The sequence below is a fragment of the Zingiber officinale genome, chromosome 4B, assembly GCF_018446385.1.
Source record: "Zingiber officinale cultivar Zhangliang chromosome 4B, Zo_v1.1, whole genome shotgun sequence".
In the NCBI taxonomy this organism is placed as follows: Eukaryota; Viridiplantae; Streptophyta; class Magnoliopsida; order Zingiberales; family Zingiberaceae; genus Zingiber; species Zingiber officinale.
Window position 1 is genome coordinate 62,872,107 of NC_055993.1, and position 20,722 is coordinate 62,892,828.

Below are 20,722 nucleotides of genomic sequence, written 5' to 3' on the forward strand. Positions count from 1 at the left end.
GTGCAGATCCAAGAGGATCTTAGCTACGAGAGCAGACCTACACAGATAGTGGACAGAGCAGTCAAGAGATTAAGAAATAAAGAAGTGTCACTAGTGAAGGTCATCTGGCAGAACCAGAAGCACGAGGAAATCACTTGGGAGCGTGAGGACAGTATGAGACAGAAGTATCCAGAATTGTTCTAAGTTCGAGGACGAACTTTTTATAAGGTATGGGGAATTGTAACGATCCAATTTTCCCTATTTCAAGTTCTAAAAGTCCATAAAAATATTAGGAAATATTTTTAAAATATTCTAGAGATTTTTAGAAATTTTTAGAGTATTTTTACGTAATTTTTGGAGGTCGTTTAGTAGGGTTGCAAAAAGAAAGAAGTTTAAAAAAAAAAAGGTTGAAGGTGAGATTCGAACCCACAACCTCGGGTCGGACTGACCCAAGAAAAACTGGCCCAATCAGCTGAGCTACACGGTTTTGTTAACCTTATATGGTGAGAACTAAGTTTATAGCATAGTTAATGATTAGGGAATAAATTGAGAAAAGTGCGCGGCTGAGGGATTGAAGCCGAGACCTTTGACTTGGTTAAAACTCGGTTGACCAGCTGTGCCAGCGAGTTTTGTTAATTAAGGAAAGAATGGATTATATTTAAGGTATAATAATTAATAAAAATCTTAGTTATAAGAAGAGGTTTAAGTTTTTCCCGAACCCTAAATTTTTCTCACCCGAACCTCTCCTCCTCTCTCGCGAACGGCGGCGGCGACTTCGCTGTTCGGGCGAAAAGGGCGACGGAGCTAGGCTTTTTCCAGCCGGTCTTCACCCGTGTGCGACCACCATCGTCGAGGAGAGCTTGTGAGCACGAAGAAGAGCCGAAATCCAAGGTATCCGAAACCCTAGCAGCATTAGAAGCTCCCCCTTTTCGGTTGTAAGTCCAAGAACAGCGAGGTGAGTTGCTTCTCACCTGCAGTAGGAGTAGTTCCGTGACATTGATCTTCTTTTCCTTTTGATTTCGGAATTCGATTTCATTCCTTATCATCCACAGCATGTCTTTTTGTTTCGGATTTATGCTAGTCCTTGTGTTGATTTCGGAGCATGTTTCATGAAGCTTGTATTTTTTCTTTGTTGCTGCCGTGAACCCAAAAAGAAAGAAGAGAAGGATAGTTTAGGTTAGGCATGAAGAACATATTTGAATCTAGGTTATCAATGATAATTCTCTTACCTTTGATGTCATGAGTTTGTTAAAGAAGAGGAGAAGGAATTTGAATGGGTAGGCATGTTGTTTAGACCTTTGCTTAGATCTACTTCTTTTATTGCTTTTTCTGGTATTATTATGTCCCCACGGAATGGATCTTTGGAATTTATTCTTAGCTTGGGTCTGAAACAAGTGATTTTTGCTTGTCATGTTCAAGGAAGTATAGATGGATTCGGGTTTAATGAGGGCATGAAATTGTAAACGCTATATCTCTTAAAGCGTGAGCCTTTGATGTGCACTTCTGTATATCAAGTAGCTTGTGAGGTTGAATCACATATATAGCATTGCAGTTTAAGCCTTTTAACAGTAGCTTTGTTTGTTATCAAGTGAGCATGGACAATCTTAACAGTAGCTTTGTGTGAACACCAGTAGCCTTAACAGTCTTCATTGCTATTAGTTGAACATCAGTAGAATTCATTTGCTATTAATTAAGCATGATCAGTTCCCTTTGCCATTAGATGTGCACGGTGATACTTTCTAGTCTCTTTTGCTATTAGAATATCTTGAGCATGCAGTTATTAGTTTCTTTGCTATTACATAAGCATGAGTTCTATCTTTAAGAACTATAAGCAAGAAAGACTAAGGTTTAGACTTGATTTCAATTCCAGAAGATTGAATATCAAAAGCGCACACAAGGTGTTTGCTTAAATGCCAAGTAAGGGCAAGTATAAAGAAGTTATAGTTAAAAAGAAAGTATTTTACTTTTAAAGGGCATGTACCGGACACAAGGTCCAAGGGATGGGCTCCAAGATGCCCCTAGGCACAAGGCCTAGAAGTATCTTAGTAGTTTCGGGATTAGCTACCTCGATTCTTATTAAGAATGCGCGCAAAGTGGTACAATGCCGGGCCCAAAAGAAGTTTATTATTATTTTGAAGTATTAAAGTATAAGTTTTGAAACAAATGCAACAAGCTTCAAATATGTTTAGAGTTAGAAAGTTTAGTTTCTTGTTATTTGAAGCATGCAGTAGTAGTTTTATTTGTTTCTTGCTATTAGATTATTCAGCATGTTTAGCTTTATTTGCTTTCAGCATGCAGTTATAGTTTTATTCTTATGAGCATGATTAGCTACACATGTTTAGTATTTCAGTTAGTATGATTCCTTTACTATTTATGAGCATGAGTAGTTTTATATGTTAGCATTCAATTTTAGCATGTTTTTATTTATATACATGCATATCGATTTTTTGTGAGTAGATAGCACTCACTAAGATTTATGCTTATAGACTGCACTTCCTCCTACTGCAGATAAAGGAAAGGAAAAGATTTAGTAAGGAAGGAAACAAGGTGGTGGTGTAATACCCACTAATCTTGTAAGATAAATATATGAATGTGGGATTTTGCCTTAGAAAAATAATAGGAAGTGAGTTGAAGCAAAAAGAAATAAAATGAAATGAAAAGAAGTGAAGGTTAAGGATTGAACCTTGAACCTCTTATATTATATTTCATAGAATTAATGGGTAATAACCAGTTGGGATAGGAATAATATGTTGATAGCAAAGGAGGGAAACTCATGATAAAGGTAAGAGTAAAAGCTAGCCAAAAGGAAACAAGTAAAGAGCAAGAGAAAGGCAATTTGCCTTCCTCCCTTCCTCTCCCTCTTCCTCTTTGATTTTGCCGAAAATAAAAGAGGTTAATTAAGGGGATTCATTCCCCCTTATTTCACCATGAATGATGAGGATAAATAAACAAATAAAAATAAAAATAAAATAGAAAAAAAAAAAAGGGCTAAGGGAGAAGGAAAGCAAAAACTAAGTTTGCTACCTCTTCCCCCTTAACATAAAAGGGAGCAAGAAAAGAGAAAACTATTTTTCTCTCATTTTCTCTCATTCATCCTCTCCCTCACCGAGAACACCACAGTCCCCTCTCCTCCATCTTCAGCCCCAAAGCCAAATTTTTCCCTAAGAAAGCCTAAGATACAAGGAGGACTTAGCAAAGGAATCAAGGGAAAGGAACAAGAAGAAGAGGCTACTTCTTCTTCTTCATACCTTAGATCCACAAGCGAAAAAGGATGTAAGCTTCCCCTCACCTGTGGTACAAGGCTTTTATGTGCTTTTCAGATTTTATGAAGATTTTAAAACCTAGAAACAAGTTTGAGAAAATTCGGCCAAGAAGAGCTTTCAAAGTCTAATGGTGTTTAAACTAGTCTTCACTACATGATAGATATTTCTATGCTATGTAAAGGGGTTCTTCTTCATGCTTTTATACCTATATGATGCTTGATCAGAGGAGTACTGAACCCTAGAATTTCGGCCAAAAATATTCTTAAGAGGCTAGGGAAATTTATTGTTTTACCCAACTAGTACAAGGTTCTCCCTATGAAATATTAAGGATCATGTATTAGTTTTCTTCCTTAGAAGATATTTGAAACTAAAAGAAAACCCACTCATATGATTCGGTCAAGAAAGGGTTTAGGGTTAGGAAGACCTTTAAATTTAAATAACCATGCTCATGTGATAGAATACAAAGATCTTAAAGGATTTGTATGCTTGAATATTGCTAGAATTTCATGAACTCCTTCTTAGGGTTTTTCGGCCATGATGAGATGGATAGCTTAGAAAAGCTTAAACAAAATTTTAATATGCTCAAGACCTCTGTGCTATTTAGATATGAAAGTTGTTTAATGCCCTCATGCTTAATTAGGGTGTAGAAAAATTAGTTGCATGACATATAATATGTATGACCACAAGGGGTCCTAGCTTATTCATGAACCAATTTGTATATATGTTTCTTAGTAACTTTTGCCATGAAACTTACATAGGTTTTTCATGCTTTAGGCCACTTAAAAACCTAGCTAAGGAATGGTAGGTTTCGGCCATGAGAAAAAAAATAAAAGAAAAAGATAAAAAGAAACCTAGAAAGCCTAAGACACAATTCATATGTATACTCATTATGCTTGTCCTTATACATGCTATGAAACTTGTATAAATTCTCATGCTTTTAGGCTATTTGAAGCAAGTTTATATTCTGTGAGTTTCAGCCAAGTAGGGTTTAAAAGACCTAGAGGCCTTAGAAATGAAACCAAATGTGTTAAAAGTACTTCTTATGAAAATAGGATAATGTGTTGATTGTTTCACATGCTTGTATAATTTTTCCATGACCTAAATGAACCCTTGAATGTTTCGGTCATGAAGGAATAGATGCCCTAGAAACCCTAGGACTTAAATTAAATATGCTCATGCCACTCTACATGAAATATGATAAGTAGAAAGCCAAGGTTCAATTGCTATATGTTGTTTTATGACCTAAAATGATGCTAGGGTATGTTTCGGCCATAACTATTGGATGATGCCTTGTATGAATTTATACATAATGTTAGTCCAAGTTCACATGCTTGTATGCTTGTTTGTAGCCCTAATGAGAACTTGTTAAATTTCGGCCATGACATATGTTAAGGGCTTAAAGAACTTAGGAACTAATTCAAATGTGTTTACCTTGTTCCTTGGTAAAAATGTTATAAATATGATTTAAAGTTGTCCATACTTTTATGTCATATGGAACCTTGTTTCACACCTTAATGTTTCGGCCATATGAAATTAGGGACTTGAGGAACTTAGAAACTAAGTTAATCATGTTTATAATGCTTCCTATGAAAATGTTATGATGATAATTTAGGTGCCACATGCTTGGATGTTGTGTTTAACCTAAATTGAGCTCTAAAGGGTTTCGGCCACAAGGGTTTAGGAAGCTTAAAACCAAGATAAATATGATACCATGTTTCCTATGATAGGATAATCACAAGATACACCCTTATGCTTAAAATGTATGCTTGTGATTTATGACTTATGATATGATATGCTTTGTGCTAAAAATATGAATGCTTATGTTATGATATGTGGTTAAATTATGCATGCTTTAATGCTATGTTTAGTGCTTAAAATATGCATGCTTTCATGATATGCTATGTGGTTAAATCATGCATGCTTGATGATATGCTTTATGCTTAAGATATGCATGTTTTTATGATCTATGCCTAAGTGATGCATATTGTTATGACATGATGTATGCCTAAGTGATGCATGCCTTTATGATGAGATGTATGCCTAAGTGATGCATACCTTTATGACATGATGTATGCCTAAGTGATGCATACCTTTATGATATGATGTATGCCTAAGTGATGCATACTTTTATGACATGATGTATGCCTAAGTGATGCATGCTTTTATGATACATGATATGTATGACATGTACTTTACTTTATATGTGAGTGGCTTGTACCAAGGGTGGGCTCCATAAGCGCCCCGGGGACTAAGGACCTCGTTAGGGATGGGCTCCTAAGTGCCCCTAGGACTAAGGGCCTAGTATGTTTGCCTCGTAGGGTTCAAGACTTGCTACCTTGGACCTACAAGGTTGCGCGCAATATGTAAGTGGTACATAGCCGGGATCCCCCTTATGTTGAGAGTACTTTCAAGTATATATGTAAAAGAAAATGGTTTTAAAGATCATGAGACATACACATGTTTTTCGGATACATGTTTTCCAAAATCATATTGCATACACCTTATGATTATGCTATGTTTCATGTTATGCTCTTGATTATGATATGCCATGATAAGGTATGATTATGTTATGTTCATGCTATACCTATAGACATGTTTCGGCCATGGATTTGTTGATGCTTGATATATAGATTTCGGCCATAGATATGATGATGCCTTGATGTACATGTTTCGGCCATAGTATGATGCTTTGATATACATGTTTTGGCCATGCTTTGATATACCATAATACTTGTTTGTTATGTCATGTCTAGCTATGTTTTATGCAATGCACTATGTATATGTTTCGGCCATGGTGATGCTTGATATGCTATGACTAGTTGTGATTATATTATGATGCATGATATGCTTGAATAGAATGCTATGTTATGCCATGATTAGTTGAGATTATGACTTGTTGATGCATTCTTGATTATGTGCTGATTGTTGGTTTTAGTGAGTAGGAAAGGAACTTACTGAGCCATGAGTGCTCATAGCTTACTTTCCTTGTACCACAGATAAAGGAAAAAGCTGGATGAGTTAGAGGAGCAGCAGGAGGGCAACGAAGATGTGTGTGGCAGTGGCTAGGAAACCAAATAAATAAGAACCTGCTTAAAGTTTCTTTAAAGAACTATGCATTGGTATTTTATGACTTGTGATACCTAAACATGTGTGGCTTGACATTATGGTTCCACTGGATTTGATGTTATGATTTTGATGCCATGTGATAGTATAGTTCAAAAGAAATTTAAAAGAAAAGTTTTATTAAAACTATGAAAATTATTTTAAGTCTTCCGCTGTTTTAAAAAGAAAAATTTATACGTAGAGTATCGTAGCCCCGTCCCTTAGGGTAGCAGGGAGGGCGGGCGTTACAGGTGGTGATGAAGGTGTGTGATGGCTGGACTATGGGGAGATCAAGAGTTTGCTAAGGAATTGTTAAGACTTTTCTGTTTAGAGTTCTTTAGTTTTCTTTAAATGCTATTATGAGTCAAAATTGTAATTAAGTTTATTCCGCATTTGTAGTTGGGTTCTATTGATGGAGTGATATTGTTATTTGCTATTATTAGGGTAGTTTCCTTCTTTTATTTGTGATATTATACTGCGTGGTTGTGAAGATATATGTTCCAGCCGCCTGTGGCTGAGTATAGTTTGTTTGTATTGATGATTTAGTCATCGGTACAGGGGAGATTTTGCTGAAATTTTTCGGTAGAGATTCCTCGTGGTTTTTAATTATATCGGTTAAGTAGAGTTAGTAGTTAAGTAACGGTCACTCTTAGAGAGTAGTAGTAGTAGTAAGAAGGGTGGTCGTTACATCAATGACTTGATCTCACAAGTCATGGATATGGAGATATAAAGCTGACACATGGGTATGCATTGGAGAATGTATACTGAATGACCCGCCATGAGAAAGTATCATGGATCGTTATATGAGTGTCATATACTTTCTCATGTGACTATTAGTATGACTACTAGTCCTTAGACCTGAAGTCACCATAGATCCCTACATAAGGAGTTATGTACTTTGGTTTCGTCAAACGTCACCCGTAACTGGGTGAACTATAAAGGCGATTACTGGGTATATAACAAATTATGCAGAGGGATGTGAGTGATGTAGATGGGATCTATCCCTCCTATATGACGGGAGAGACATCGGTATTCTTGATAGAGTGAGACTACGAAGTGCATGACCATGCTCAAATGAGTCAATATAGGATATTGAGCAAATTTGATTTAGTGAGTCTACTTGGAGTTCAAGATTTAGATTGGTCAGAGGATGACACGGTCTATGCCTCACATTGATCAATCTAGATGTCTAGGATAAAAGGACACTTGTCATATATTGTGAGGAGTCACAATTAGTAGTCACAAGGTGATGTCGGATCTCGACATTCTTGTAACTTGGGTAGTAATGATGTATTGCTAGATACCGCTCATTACTTATACTTCTAAATGAGTTTAGGGGCATTGCCAACGTTACAAGAACCTATTGGGTCACACACAAAGAACAAGTGGATGGAGATTAAGTTCATATGATGAACCAAAAAGGATTAGATTCATTTGATGAATCAAATTAGATTAAGAGTAATCCTAATTGGGCTAATTGAGTTGGACTCAATTTGATTCATGTGTTCAATGAGTCTAATTTAGATTATGACTCATTGAATCAATTTAATTAAATGAATTAGATTCATTATATTAAATTGGTTTGAATCATATGGTTGGATTAGATCAACCATTAGAGAGATTAAGTCAAGTTTGACTTGACTTGAGAGGAAGAGTAAGAGTCAAGTTTGACTTGATCCTTTTGCCACATCATTAGTGAGTTGGTAAGATGTGGACCAATCATAAAGTGCCACATCATCAAGAGAATGCCACCTAATGGAAGTTACATTCTCTCCTTTGCTTTAATGTGGCCGGCCACATTAATGAAGGGGGTTACATTTGGTGTGGCCGGCCACTAAGGGAGGAAATGAAATTGATTTTCATTGAATGTAAGAATTATTCCATCTTCTCCAAGCTCTCTTCCTCAAGCTCTCCCTCTCCTCTTCTCTTGACCGAGAGTTTTCAAGCAAGAAAGAAGGAGAATGTGTTTGAGTTTTATGAAGAAAAGGTAGAGTGATTGTCACATAGAATTCTCTTATCTATCTTTTCTTTTCCCAAATCCTACCCGAGAGCCCTAGAAAGTGCTAGCACACTTGGGGCTCTCTTCTCCATCCTTTGAGTGTGAGAGACACTCCTTGTTCGTGTGGATATCATTAGAGGAGTGTCTACGTTGACACTCTCGAGATCCGGCACCGTTTGGACGAGAGGGAACGCGAAGGGCTTCGCTACAAGGGTAAATTTCTTAACACATAGATCTAGGAGTAGATCTAAAGTTTTTTGAAACTCGTACTTGTATTTCGTTCGGTTTTCTTTGCACGGATCAACGGCTTTGGGTGATTCGGGGTTTCCGCGACGCGAAAAGCGGTTTTCGCGGCCCGAAAAACCCAACAGTGGTATCAGAGCCACGTGCAAGGTTTGTACGAGTTTAATTTTTTGGTTTTATGAAAACTAAAGTTTCTGTAATTTTCTGTAAAATTATGATTTTTGGGTTTTTATGAGTATTTTTCTCGAGTAATCGAAGCACAAGTGTTTAGACGCTTGTAGGCTTCGACTACCGGGAAGATTTTTCCAAAACGGTGATGTTTCGACCCAAATCCGTTTGGGACAGCGAGCGAAGGCGCTGTAGGATCGCTTAGGAGCAACTCACGATGGTTAGATCATGGGTAGGGGCACTCCCCCTAACCCCGCAAGGGGATTTGCTTCGCGATTGCGCCCGAAATCGCTAATCGGGACCGCTGCGAAAATTCTTCTCAAAGGTTTCGTCCCAAATTGTTTTGGGAAAGCGAGTTTAGGCGCTGTTGGATCGCAAAGGAACGCTCGCGATGGTTAGATCGTGGGTAGGGGCGCTGCCCCTGGCCCCGCAAGGGGATCCGTTCCGCGATTGCACCCGAAACCGCTAAACGGGACCGCCGGGAAATTTTACTCGTAAAAATTGTAAAAATTAATTTTAAAATTATAGAAAATTATGAAAATATATAATTTTGAATTATATATTAATTTTGTGATAGTCATGGCCCAAAAACCCAATATGATTGGATTGTGTTGTAATTCATAATACAGTCTGCGTGCCGTTATGTGTTTGCGCGTGTTGTATGTTTTTATTTTTCCGCGACCTGCGCGTCGTGCCTTTCTCATATATTCTGGTTGTAAATTAGATTTAGACTCGAATGTAACTCGAGTTTCAAATTGTAATGTACAAATTGGAGCGGTGGAGGGTCCACACGAGACGGAGTTCCGAGGCGGGCACGAGCAACACAAGGTGGTCAAAGGGAGGAGCTTGGAGAAGCTGTTGACCCTAGGTTGACCATTTAATCTTCTCATTGGCTTGAGAAGATTGTAGTAGGGCCATGACTAAATCACAAATAGATTAATTAGTTAATTGCTTATGTATATGATGCATGTTTAATAAGTAATTGATTAATTAGTGCCTTACGATTAGATTAGATCTAAGTCGTGCACATGATGCACCCTTGCGATTAGATTAGATCTAAGTCGTGCACAAGATGCATCCTTTTCGATTAGATTAGATCTCGATCGAACCAACTCTAAATGCCTAACCGTGCCGTGATACCTATCACTACCTCGATCACATGTATTGTTGAATCTGCTAAAGCAGAGCAGTACATATTATCTTGGTAGGGTACGGAGGGACAATCTTGGTTCCGCCTATCAACGCATGGGTGAATACAAACTCAATTAGATTGAGTATTCCTAGTTACTCGGTTGGATCGAGTCAACTATAGGCATTATTCCAACGGTTGGAAAAGATAGGTCAAAATCACATCTATATTAACTCTCGGGCGTATTAGCCAAAGCTAACTCGAGTTTTAATATAAATGCGGATTTCATCCTATAAACAAGAGTTGCATAGAGATGTAATTGGTAATCGTTACCTACCGATCATACTAAGCCTTGGGTGTATTAGCCAAAGCTAACTCAAGGGTTAGTATGATGTGGATCTTGTCCCACAAGAATTATAGAATTCAGTGGGAGTATCATTTAATTAAAGGCCTAATTAAATGATTTTAAAAGAATATGATATTTATTTCTGTAAATTTTCTGTTGTAGATAACCATGACGTCGAATACGAACTCTTTCTCCCTGCGTTCTGTCCTTAAGAAGGACAAGCTCAACGGAGCAAATTTCCTGGACTGGTACAGGAACCTGAGAATAGTTCTCACTCAGGAACGTAAACTGTACGTTCTGGAGCAGCCCATTCCGGAGGCTCCTCCTGCCACTGCCACGCGAGCAGACTAAGACGCTTACAAGAAGCATCAAGATGACGCATTAGATGTGTCCTGTCTTATGCTCGCAACCATGAACTCTGAGCTTTAGAAGCAACATGAGTTGATGAGCGCTTACGATATGGTTAAACATCTTTGTCACCTATATCAAGGACAAGCAAGGCATTGGAAGAGGAACTCCAAAGAATACCTGGAAGATCTTACGAAGAAGAGAAATAAGATTTCTACTTCAGGTATACATGTTATAGAAGTCAACCTCTCTATTTCTTCATCATGGGTATTAGATACCGGATGTGCTTCGCACATTTGTACTAATGTACAAGCGCTGAGAAATAGCAGGGCATTGACGAAGGGTGAGATAGACCTACGAGTAGGCAATGGAGCACGAGTTGCTGCTATTGCTGTAGGAACTTATCATCTATCCCTTCCCTCTGGGGTTGTACTAGAATTAGATGATTGTTGTTATGTGCCTGCCTTGACTAAGAACATAATTTCAGTTTCTTGTTTGGACAAGAAAGGATTTTCGTTTATAATAAAGAACAAATGTTGTTCCGTCTATTTAAACGATATATTCTATTGTAGTGCACCTATGACAAACGAACTCTATATTCTAGACCTTGAGAGCCCTATCTATAACATAAATACCAAGAGGTTCAAGTCAAATGACCTGAACCAAACCTACCTCTGGCACTGTCGCTTAGGTCATATAAATGACAAGCGCTTATCCCAGCTCCATAAGGATGGTTTGCTAGACTCATTTGATTTAGAATCATATGAGATATGCGAGTCATGCCTACGAGGCAAGATGACCAAGACTCCCTTTAGTGGGCACAGCGAAAGAGCGACTGATTTGTTAGGACTCATACATAGTGATGTATGTGGCCCTTTCAATGTCGCTGCTAGAGGCAGTTATAGGTACTTCATCACGTTTACTGATGACTTCAGTAGATATGGTTATGTGTATTTGATGACACATAAGTCTGAATCCTTTGAAAAGTTCAAAGAATTCAAGAATGAAGTACAGAACCATCTTGGCAAGAGTATTAAGATACTTCGATCCGATCGAGGTGGAGAATACCTTAGCCATGAGTTCCGTGACTATCTAGCTGAGTGTGGGATTCTATCCCAACTCACTCCTCCTGGAACACCACAGTGTAATGGTGTATCCGAAAGGAGGAATCGTACCTTATTAGATATGGTACGATCTATGATGAGTCACACAGATCTTCCGACATATCTATGGGGATATGCTCTAGACACGGCAGCTTTCATTCTCAACCAAGTTCCATCCAAGGTCGTGATAAAGACACCATATAGGATATGGACTGGGAGAGATGCCCAGGTGTCTTTCATGAGGATTTGGGGCTGTGAGGCTTACGTACGACGTCAAGTCTCAGACAAATTAGGACCCAAATCCGACAAGTGCTATTTCATCGGATATCCCAAGGAAACTAAGGGATATTACTTCCCAGTCAGCACAAGGTAGTTGTGGCAAAGACTGGGGTCTTTCTAGAAAGGGACTTTGTTTCTAGAAAAACTAGTGGGAGCGCGTTCGATCTTGAAGAAGATCAAGATGCGAACAATAGCACTGATGCCTCGATGGAAATTGAACTGGAACCACAAAGTGTTGTGGATGATGTTGTTCCACAAAGAGTTGAGGAACAACAACCAGTTCAAGTAGACATACCTCTTCGCAGGTCTGATAGGGTACGTCGTCAGCCTGAGAGATACTCATTTCTCTTGTCTAACCATGATGACGTTGTGCTCATAGAGGATGAGCCTACCACCTATCAGGAAGCTGTGATGAGACCAGATTCCGAGAAATGGCTAGAAGCTATGAAATCCGAGATGGAATCCATGTACACCAACCAAGTATGGACTTTGGTTGATCCACCTGAAGGGGTAAAACCCATTGGGTGCAAGTGGGTCTTTAAGAGAAAGACTGACATGGATGGACTTATCTATAAGGGTCGCTTGGTAGCTAAAGGTTTCAAGCAGATTCATGGTATTGACTATGATGAAACTTTTTCTCCAGTAGCGATGTTTAAGTCCATTCGGATCATGCTTGCTATTGCAGCCTACCATGACTATGAGATATGGCAGATGGATGTCAAAACCGCGTTTCTGAATGGAAATCTTCTCGAGGATGTGTACATGACACAACCTGAGGGTTTTGTAGATCCACAGCATACTAGCAGAGTATGCAAGCTGCATAGGTCCATTTATGGACTAAAGCAAGCTTCTCGGAGCTGGAATCTTCGATTCGATGATGCAATCAAACAGTTTGGTTTCATCAAGAACGAAGATGAGCCTTGTGTCTACAAGAAGGTTGTAGAGAACACAGTTGTCTTCCTCATATTGTATGTGGATGACATACTGCTCATTGGGAAGGACATCCCTATGCTTCAGTCTGTCAAGACCTGGCTAGGGAGTTGCTTCTCAATGAAGGACTTAGGTGAGGCATCTCGTATTCTAGGGATACAGATCTATAGAGATAGATCTAAGAAATTGCTTGGCTTAAGTCAGAGTACATACATTGACAAGGTACTCCTACGGTTTGCCATGTAGAACTCCAAGAAGGGATTTCTGCCGATGTCACATGGCGTGAGTCTTTCGAAGACTCAAGGTCCCTCTTCTAGAGAGGAGAGAGACCGTATGGATCAGATCCCTTATGCCTCAGCCATAGGATCGATCATGTACGCCATGCTATGTACTCGACCTGATGTCTCGTATGCTTTGAGCATGACGAGCAGATACCAGTCAGATCTAGGTGAAAGTCACTGGATAGCGGTCAAGAATATTTTTAAGTACTTAAGAAGGACTAAAGAATATTTCTTGATATATGGAGGCAATGATGAGCTAGCTGTAAAGGGTTACAGTGATGCTAGCTTCCAGACTGACCAGGATGACTATAGATCGCAGTCGGGGTTCGTATTTTGCATTAATGGTGGTGCTGTCAGCTGGAAGAGTTCGAACTGATTCTACAACAGAAGCCGAGTATATTGCCACATCAGAGGCAACAAAGGAGGCAGTTTGGATCCGCAAGTTCATCACTGAACTTGGGGTGGTTCCTAGCATCGCTGACCCAGTTGAGCTCTATTGTGACAATAATGGAGCTATAGCACAGGCGAAGGAACCTCGCTCACACCAGCGGACCAAGCACATACTACGGCGCTTCCATCTCATTCGAGAGATTATCGATAGAGGAGATGTGAAGATTTGCAGAGTACCTACAGAGGCTAACATCGCAGATCCCTTGACCAAGGCTTTGGCACAGAGGAAGCATGATGGTCATACTAGGTCATTAGGCCTTAGAGCCTATACTGATTGGCACTAGTGCTAGTGGGAGATTGTTAGTTAGAGCCCTAGAGCCAATTATTTGATGATTGTATGGACTCATTGTATCATATTCTTGTATATTAATAAAGGCAATTGTTTGGTTATTATACTTATTTGTATTAATGCTAAATAGATTAAGTAAAATAGCATCCTTGAGTAGAAGGTTCATGCATATATCAATCGATTAGTTGAATCGATAGTGAGATGATATAGGGAACACTACTCTAAATCATTCCTAGTCGAGTATTAACATTCAGGGACAATGTTAATGCAATAAGACTAGCATGTAGGTCAGCTCGATGACTTGATCTCACAAGTCATGGATATGGAGATATAAAGCTGACACATGGGTATGCATTGGAGAATGTATACTGAATGACCCGCCATGAGAAAGTATCATGGATCGTTATATGAGTGTCATATACTTTCTCATGTGGCTATTAGTATGACTACTAGTCCTTAGACCTGAAGTCACCGTAGATCCCTACATAAGAGTTATGTACTTTGATTTCGTCAAACGTCACCCGTAACTGGGTGGACTATAAAGGCGATTACTGGGTATATAACAAATTATGCAGAGGGATATGAGTGATGTAGATGGGATCTATCCCTCCTATATGACGGGAGAGACATCAGTATTCTTGATAGAGTGAGACCACGAAGTGCATGGCCATGCCCAAATGAGTCAATATAGGATATTGAGCTCATTTGATTTATTGAGTCTACTTGGAGTTCAAGATTTAGATTGGTCAGAGGTTGACACGGTCTATGCCTCACATTGATCAATCTAGATGTCTAGGATAGAAGGACACTTGTCATATATTGTGAGGAGTCACAATTAGTAGTCACAAGGTGATGTCGGATCTCGACATTCTTGTAACTTGGGTAGTAATGATGTATTGTTAGATACCGCTCATTACTTATGCTTCTAAATGAGTTTAGGGGCATTGCCAACGTTACAAGAACCTATTGGGTCACACACAAAGAACAAGTGGATGGAGATTAGGTTTATATGATGAACCAAAAAGGATTAGATTCATTTGATGAATCAAATTGGATAAAGAGTAATCCTAATTGGGCTAATTGAGTTGGACTCAATTTTATTCATGTGTTCAATGACTCTAATTTAGATTATGACTCATTGAATCAATTTAATTAAATGAATTAGATTCATTATATTAAATTGGTTTGAATCATATGGTTGGATTAGATCAACCATTAGAGAGATTAAGTCAAGTTTGACTTGACTTGAGAGGAAGAGTAAGAGTCAAGTTTGACTTGATCCTTTTGCCACATCATTAGTGAGTTGGTAAGATGTGGACCAATCATAAAGTGCCACATCATCAAGAGAATGCCACCTAATGGAAGTTACATTCTCTCCTTTGCTTTAATGTGGCCGGCCACATTAATGAAGGGTGTTACATTTGGTGTGGCCGACCACTAAGGGAGGAAATGAAATTGATTTTCATTGAATGCGAGAATTATTCCATCTTCTCCAAGCTCTCTTCCTCAAGCTCTCCCTCTCCTCTTCTCTTGACCGAGAGTTTTCAAGCAAGAAAGAAGGAGAATGTGTTTGAGTTTCATGAAGAAAAGGTAGAGTGATTGTCACATAGAATTCTCTTATCTATCTTTTCTTTTCCCAAATCCTACCCGAGAGCCCTAGAAAGTGCTAGCACACTTAGGGTTCTCTTCTCCATCCTTTGAGTGTGAGAGACACTCCTTGTTCGTGTGGATATCATTAGAGGAGTGTCTACGTTGACACTCTCGAGATCCGGCACCGTTTGGACGAGCGGGAACGCGAAGGGCTTCGCTACAAGGGTAAATTTCTTAACACATAGATCTAGGAGTAGATCTAAAGTTTTTTGAAACTCGTACTTGTATTTCGTTCGGTTTTCTTTGCACGGATCAACGGCTTTGGGTGATTCGGGGTTTCCGCGACGCGAAAAGCGGTTTTCGCGGCCCGAAAAACCCAACAAAGGAAAGTCATAAGCATGTTAATTCAAATTTTAAGCTTTTCTAGGCCTTTAATCCCATCATGGCCGAAAGTTGAAGGAGTAACCCTAGGTTTTTAAGCAATCTAACCTCATGGAAAAACACGTGAACTACTTGTACCACAGGTGAGTGGATACTTACAAATTTCTTGCTTAGTTTTTTTTCTTAAAATAAGGTACTCTTGTGAAGAGGAAGAAGAAGCTTCTCTTCTTAGTTCTCCCTTTTCTTCTCTTGCTTGTAAGGAGTAGATCTTGAGGACTCCTTCTTGTGAATTACTTTTCTTAGCAAGAAAACCTTAGCTTGGATTTCGGAAATGAGAGAGGGAGAGGTTTAGGTCTCGGTGGAGGAGGAAGAAGGAGAAGGAAGGAGGATGAAGAAGAAGGAGGAAGAAGTAGCCAAACTTTCTCTCCTTTCTCTTCTCATTCCTATTTATTCTCAATGAGGATGAAACATGTCCCAATTCATCCCCTTGACTCCTCTACTCTCTCACCCTCTTCATTCCCACGAAAATAGAGAGAAGAAAGAAGAAAGGCAACTTGTCTTTTGCTTGCTTCTTCTCTTAACCAAGAGGAAGAGGAGGAAAGCTACTTGATTTTCTCTTGTTCCCTTACTTAATCATACTCTTACTTTTAATTACAATTTCCATTCTTTTCTATTCATATATCATTCATGACTCTAGTGGTTATCATACACCAATTTAGCTTTATCTATTGTGAGAGGTTCAAGGTTCAAACCTTAACTCCTCTCTCTTTTTATTTTTTTTTTTTTTTTTGTTCTATTTTCATTTCCCTTTTATTCTAAAATAGAATACCCATATATATAGCTCAAATATTTCATGGGTGTTACAGTACCCTATACCTCATAGAAAGTTCGTCCTCGAACTTAAAATAGTGACATCAGGTGGCACAGGCCTTCCTGCTGAGTGCATCGGCCACTTTGTTCGCTTTTCCTGGATGATAAAAGATCTCGCAGTCATAGTCCTTGACTAGCTCGAGTCATCTACGTTGTCTCATATTCAAGTCTTTCTGTGTGAAGAAATATTTCAGACTCTAGTGGTCGGTAAAAATCTTACACTGGGCTCCATATAAATAATGTCTCCATGTTTTGAGAGCAAAGACCACGGCTGCTAATTCTAGGTCATGAGTGGGGTAATTCCTTTCATGCTCTTTGAGTTGTCTAGAGGCGTAGACAATAACCTTGCCGTCTTGCATGAGTACAGCTCCAAGTCCTAATATGGAAGCATCGCTATACATATCGAAGCCTTTGTCACTTTCCGGAAGAGTAAGGATCGGAGCACTGGTCAGTCTCCTTTTCAATTCTATGAAACTCTTCTCGTAGTCATCCGTCCATTCATACTTTTTGTTCTTCTTGGTGAGAACGGTCATAGGGGCTGCAATTTTGGAGAAGTCCTCTACAAACTTCCTATAGTAGCCTGCTAGTCCGAGAAAGCTTCTGATTTCACTGGCATTCTTTGGCCTGCTCCAGTTACTTATAGCTTCGATCTTGTTCGGATCTCCCATTACTCCGTCCTTGGAGATAATATGACCCAAGAATGATACTTGATCGATCCAGAACTCGCATTTGGAGAACTTTGCATATAGTTGTTTCTCTCGAAGAATCTGTAGTACGGTATTCAAGTGTTCAACATGCTCTTCTTGGGTTCTTGAATAGATGAGGATATCGTCAATGAAGACGATCACAAATTTATCGAGATATGTCGTAAACACCCGATTCATCAGATCCATAAATACAACAGGAGCATTTGTCACTCCGAAGGGCATAACTATGAACTCATAGTGTCTGTATCTCGTTTGAAATGTCGTCTTCGGTATATCATCCTGTTTCACTTTCACTTGATGATAGCCAGACCTTAGGTCAATCTTAGAGAAGACGGTTGCTCCCCTTAATTGGTCGAACAGGTCATCGATCCGTGGAAGAGGGTACCTATTCTTGATTGTCACATTGTTCAGCGCTCGGTAGTCTATACACATTCGCATAGACCCATCCTTCTTTTTCACAAACAGTACTGGAGCTCCCCATGGAGAGTGACTCGGGCGAATAAGTCCCTTGTCAAGTAACTCTAGTAGCTTTCCCTAAAGTTCCTTCAACTCAGCCGGCGCCATACGATAAGGTGCTTTAGAGATCGGTTTAGTACCAGGAATCAATTCGATCTCAAATTCTATTTCTCTATCGGGGGCTAACCCTGGTAGCTCATCGAGAAACACCTCCGGATAGTTGCATACCACCCTGACATCTTCTAACTTCTGGTCCTTGGTTTGACTTGTTTCGACCACGTGTGTTAGAAGTCCAGTACATCCCTTATCTAACATCTTTTGTGCTTTTATGGCTGATAGGAATCTCTCGATTTCTTTCCTTGGTTCCCCAATAAATTCGAATATCGGTTCAGCTTCTGGTTGGAAAACTACTTTTCTTTTACGGCAATCGATCGAAGCACCGTACTTGCTCAGGAAATCCATGCCCAATATACTATCATAATCCTGCATGTCAAGCACTATCAAATCACAGTAGAGTTCTCTGCCTGCAATTCTGATGGGCGCGGTCCGCAACATATGAGTAGATGGCATTACTTCTCCCGAAGGCAGGGTTGTTAAGAATTTGCCATTTAAGGCTTGTGGTGGTATCTTTAACTTCTCCATAAAGGGTGTAGAGACAAACGAGTGTGTCACCCCAGTATCAAATAACACATTAGCATACTGACTGAAAATAGGTAGCTGACCTGTGACAACTATAGAAGCACTCGCCACATCATCTTTGGTGAGAGAGAAAATCCTGTCATTCGTCGTAACTGGCGGGACTTCCAATCTCCCTTGGCTAATCGAAGTCCCTTCTATGGCAGCTTGCATCTGGTGTAGCTGTGAGGGGGCACTCATGTTCTGGTTATACTGCTGGGATGGTGTCTGGGACTGGACAGGGCAGTCTCTGGCCATGTGTCCTTCTCGTCTGCAACTGTAACACTTTCTCGTACCCTTGTGGCATACTCCGGAATGCTGCTTCCCACAAGTGGTACACTGAGGGTACTTAGGTTGCTTATTCGCTGGACCTCCTTTAGTGTTGTTCCATTGCTTCCTTTTTCCATTACGGTTTCCTTTCCAGCTTGCTTTGGTACCTTGAGGTTTCTGTCCTTCTGTCTGTGCTTGATTCTTACTCTCGTTCATCGCCTTCTGATAGTGTTCGGTGATCAGAGCACTGCTGACCAGTTCTTCCGTAGTCTGCGGTATATTAATTCCGCCGGCCACATTCAAAGCTATCTCGGGTCGGAGCATCTTCAGGATCAGTTTGACCCTTTCTCTTTCTGTGCTGACCAACTCTGGGCAGAGGCGTGCGAGATGGTTGAAGCGCTTCACTGCTTCGTTAACTGATAAGTCACCTTGCCGGAACACGGTGAACTCGTCGTAATGCCGGTTTGTTACCTGCACGTGGAAAAACTCCTCGAAGAATTCTGCTTCGAAGTCCGCCTAGTTCATCTGATTAATTTGTCTCTTGACCTTAACCCTTTCCCACCACATTCTTGCATCTCCGACTTCTGCCTTAGTCACTGTATTAAGTAAGTCTCCTGTCGGACCACTGGGGCAGGGGCTACCGGTGGTACTGGTGCAGCTGTAGGTATGACAGGCAATGTATTCTGATTTGCTGGTGAGGTGACAGGATTTCCTTGCTAATTCATCAAAGAAGCGATTACTTGTTGTTGTTCCGTGATCTGACGCTGGAGGTCTGTGACTACTTGAGTCAGATCTGGTGGAGTCACTGTCTCCTCGGTCCTGTTACCGCGTCTTCTAGCCATATCTATCTTCATAATGACAATAAGGCTAGCATAAGTCCATGGTCATTCCTACTTATATCCGTGCATATTAAAACATCGCTTATCATACATAAAGGCAATTCATATCAGTTAAACCTATGTTCATGCATACTAAACGCATTTCTTATCATGCATAAAAAATATATATATAGAGTAAGCATAGAGATTCTTTCTTGGAGCGGCAGGATGGAGGCTTGATATGTGTGTAGCGGGAAGGCTAACCTGGCTCTGATACCAACCTATAACGCCCGCCCTTCCTGCTAGTAGGGCGGGGTTACTGTACGGGGAACGTACATGCATATTAAAATTTCTTTTCTAAAGCAGCGGAAGTACTTATTTATATATTCTTGTATACCTCTAAGTGAATGAGGTCATGAAGTCAATTTCTATCATAAACATGAACAAGTGTCAAGTAATCATACAAAACATTAACATAAGATAGACATAGTTCATATCATGCATAAATTAATATAAGCAGGTCTTTTCCTTAGCCGAGCCACTACCACACACATCTCTTGCCTCTCCTGCTGCTCCCTTAGTTCACCTATCCCTTGCCTTTATCTGCGGTACAAGGAAAAGTAAACTATAAGCACATCAGCTTAGTAAGATCCTTTCCTACTCACAAAAACCGTATATCATAGCATAATCACATAAGCATATAGCATGCAGATATAATCATCTAAAACATCATATCATGTAAAAGAGCATCATAACATATCATAACATTCTACAAACAAAATATCATATTATATCATATCATAAAAGAGCATCGTGTCATGTTATATCATATCGTAAAAGAGTATCATGTCATATCATATCATGTTATAAAAGAGCATCATATCATATCATAAAAAAGTATCATGTCATTTTATATCATATCGTAAAAGAGTATCATGTCATATCATATCATGTCATAAAAGAGCATCATATCATATCACACAATATCATAAAAGAGCATCATGTCAATCATATCATATCATAAGAGTATATGCAAGATGTCTTTC